Below are 3715 nucleotides of genomic sequence, written 5' to 3'. Positions count from 1 at the left end.
GCCCTAAGTTCTAGGGAGGTCCCACGATTTTGCATTCCCCTCCCACCCTAGACGAAATCCTGGATCCACCCCTGAGACTTTTCCTAGATAATACAAGGCTGCCAAGATCATAAAGGGTTGTTTCGGACTCCGAGGTGATCATGAGCCTCGAGCAATGGTAGGATAACACTAAGAACTACTCGGTACCTAAACACTGGTTGACTGCGGTGACACCGGTGACAACGTTGACACCGTTGATCACTGTTGCGCCGTCCAGATTTTAGCATCTATTACTCTATCATATTTTCAGATCATAGTGGGCAAATATCGTGACACTTTGAGTCTTCCGCAGGAGGATCGCAAAGCGTCATTTGGCCTCTGCCAACCAGGCGCCGGGCGCGGCTGGACATCCTGACCGGCACAGCGAAAGCCCTGAATGAATTGCTATTGCAGTTTTGCTGTCGGCGAATCCCCCAGTGCGGAAATTTCTGACCCCAACGGTTAAGTCTTGAAATCCCACGGGAGGAGAAGAGAAAGGGTTTTAAAGGAAAAAGGAGAGTTACGGAAAAGGAAAGGGAAAGGGGTTTAATCGACGAATCCGAAAGCTCAAGTGGCATCCGATAGCCCTAGCCAATCATAACCTGGAGAGTTTCCATCAGTCACGTGACTGCTGATGTCACAGGTCGCACAAAAATACAATGAAAATAACTAGTATCTTTGGAAGATTGGGGCTCTCTAGTAACCGCCTGGGCACGAAACCACAGGTTGTTCCGAAATTGATGCGCGGTTGTATTGTCCTCACTAACAGAGAAAATTATTGAGACCGGCTCAGAATTCGTTTGCTAATGTGATCCCCACGCAGTCGTTAACACCGTCGCGCGCGCTCCGGCATGCCGCACATCAGGTTGCCGAGAGTCTATGCCTCCGCCACGCCGCTTACATGTTTTGGAACAGGGTCTTCTCTGAAGTGGCCGGCGACATCTGGCTGAGCTCCTCCTTGAGATCGTCCAGAGATTCTCGATCGGCAATGTGTCGAGGCTGTCGTCTCGGCCACCTGCCCTTCTCCTAGAAGCCCGGGAAGTCGGCGCTGTACCAGTCGTGGGTCTTCCTGGCGTCATGAGCTGGAACACTGTTCTGCTGCAAAATCGCCCTCGACATGTCTGGCAGGAGTTTGACCTTGGTTGGCGGGCCGTTCTCTCCTCCTCCGAGGCTGCAGTCTTCTCCAGCACCTCTCTGACGTAGTAGTCGGCGGTGACGGTCTGCCCGCGCGGGACGTGGTGCAGCTCAGAGAGGCCTCTGTAGCTCATCATGCCCCAGACAAAAATATCAGGCAGCTACTTCACTGTCTCGGCGAACGGCACCTCCGAGCTGTTGTTGGCCCAGACCCGGTCGCTCTAACGTCTTGAGTCTTGGAAGATCTCGAAGGGCGACCCGTCACTGAACAGGACGCGTCTGCAGTCTTGAACGGACCAGATCTTGCGGGCTTTGGTGAGTTCCAGTCGCCTGCGCTTCCGGTCCACGGTAAGTATTGACTGCAACCTGAGCTTGAGCGGCTTCAGCTGCAGGGTGGTCTTCAGATACCAGTGGACGGCCGACTTGGAGGCTGGGCGCCTCTTTGCCTTCATTTTTCTCGCCAGGGTTCTCGTCAAGTGGCGCCTTTTGAAGGCCGACTTTGCAATGACGATCTTCGCTACTCGGCTCAAAGCCGACTTCCGCCTACAATCTGTGCGGTTTTCGAGCATCTCCCCTGAGCGGTCGCGGGCCAGCCAGCGCTTAGTCGTCGCTATGTTGACGCCCAAGTCCCTGGCGACCTGGACCTGAGTCATGCCGCCCTTGACCAGTCTAACCGCGCGGTAGCCGGCCAATCGCTTTTGCTCTTTCACCATTGGCGATATACGGACTCGACGTGTTTGCTACCTCGAAAGGAATGACCTCTCCCGCCCACTGCAGGCCGAGGTCAGGCCGGCCGCTGGGGTCATGTGGTCGCCTGACACGGCGGGATGCCCTGCGGCCGAGCGCGGTACAACTACATTCACTCAGCGTTCGGGAGAGGGGAAATGATAGGTGGCACCAACCGCGCATCAATTTCGGGACACCCTGTAAAGAAAGTGTACTTGCAATTAGAAATATACCATTATGTCAAAGCGTTCAGTGGTCAATATGAGGTCCGACCAAAGCCATGTCAAATATAATCATACCAGGTCAAGTCTAAGTCATCTAATCGGATGTAATCTTTCCTATCTTTCCGTTCCAATGTCCTCTTAAGAAGCTATTGGTGTGGGAGGTGTAAGTTACAGCCGCTTTCAGCCGGAGGTGTAAGTTACAGCCCTCATGACCCGAAAGTTTACCTCACATGACCTCCGATGATGATAGCGTTTCCTCGGGTGACAGGGGTAACGTGACAGATCACGACTGCTGGAACAGATCACGACTGCCAAACCAGTCGACAAATCAAATAAAAGCTATCAAAGCAAGGAAGAAGCCGTGGCTTATGACGTATGGAAGCAAACCTTGCCATGGAGGCCCTCGCTGATGGCAAGGAAGGCGTGTTTTATTGCATACGGAAGCAAGCGTCACCATGGAGGCCCTCGCTGACGACAAGGAAGCAAGGAAGGAGCCGTGGTTTGTTACATATGGAAGCAAATGTCACCATGGAGGCCCTCACTGACGACAAGGAAGCAAGGAAGGAGCCGTGGTTTATTGCATATGGAAGCAGACCGCTCCATGGAGGCCCCCGCAGATGATATCACGACATACTAACACGACCTGACATCATATATTTTCTTGGTCTTGTGTGTCGAGTTTAGCAGTTGTCATATTATCAACATTGAAAACCCACCTACTGCGGTCCGGAGAAACACTTAACATCCCTGGTGATCGCGGGTGTAAATATGCATCATGTCATGGCAAATCAAGCAATCAATCACTTGCTACCTGTATTTGTGTTGTTTTTTACTCGGGCCCCGCGATGCACATAAAAGACAGCAACATAAAAACATTAATATGCTGTGGATGATGGCCAAACAGAACAGCTATTTACTAGCAACCTTACCGAGATCCATTACTCGTTTTGAACCCGTGCCTGCGTCCTTCGACCTGAGTGAAGACGGGCTGCCCACATTTGTCTGAGCGTACTGTCAATGATAGCAACAACAAGTTCTTCAAACAAATATCTGGTTTTAGGTGTTCTTTTATTCGATGACGTCATCGCAGTTCGCCATAACGTTGTCAAAAGGTCACACATGTTTGACAATATTCACATGTATTTTACACTCGTTTGGCTGTCGTCGTTTGGCCAGGCGGCGAGCGGCCGGGTGCTAAGCCGACAGAGGCAGTCAGCGTGCCGCAGGGGTGTGGGCCCCAGACGACCTCGAGTCGACTCGCGCCACGACCTACGCCCGCACAGGCGCTCGTTGGCACCCGAAGGCGCTCAGTCTCGCATTCACCCGACTCGGTACGGAGGACGTGCCACGCAGGGGCGGACACAGAGGGGTCACTGACGCTGGGCGGGGGCCACTACAGCTGCCGACGGACCAGGGACAGGCGGGGTCAAGGGGCCATAGCGGGCACGGGCTGCCGGGCGCCGGGGCAGCCCAGCCGCGGCCGCCGGCGCCCGGGAGGGGCCGCTCTCCGCCGCGGGCTCGCGGGCGCCGGGGCTGCTCAGCCGCGGCCGCCGGCGCCCGGGAGGGGCCGCTCTCCGCCGCGGGCTCGCGGGCGCCGGGGCCGCCCAGCCGCG

The sequence above is a fragment of the Pollicipes pollicipes genome, unplaced genomic scaffold (assembly GCF_011947565.3).
Source record: "Pollicipes pollicipes isolate AB1234 unplaced genomic scaffold, Ppol_2.1 Scaffold_4740;HRSCAF=5597_pilon_pilon_pilon, whole genome shotgun sequence".
NCBI lineage: Eukaryota > Metazoa > Arthropoda > Thecostraca > Pollicipedomorpha > Pollicipedidae > Pollicipes > Pollicipes pollicipes.
The sequence above is the reverse complement of the archived record's forward strand: the minus strand, read 5'-3'. Positions refer to the sequence as shown.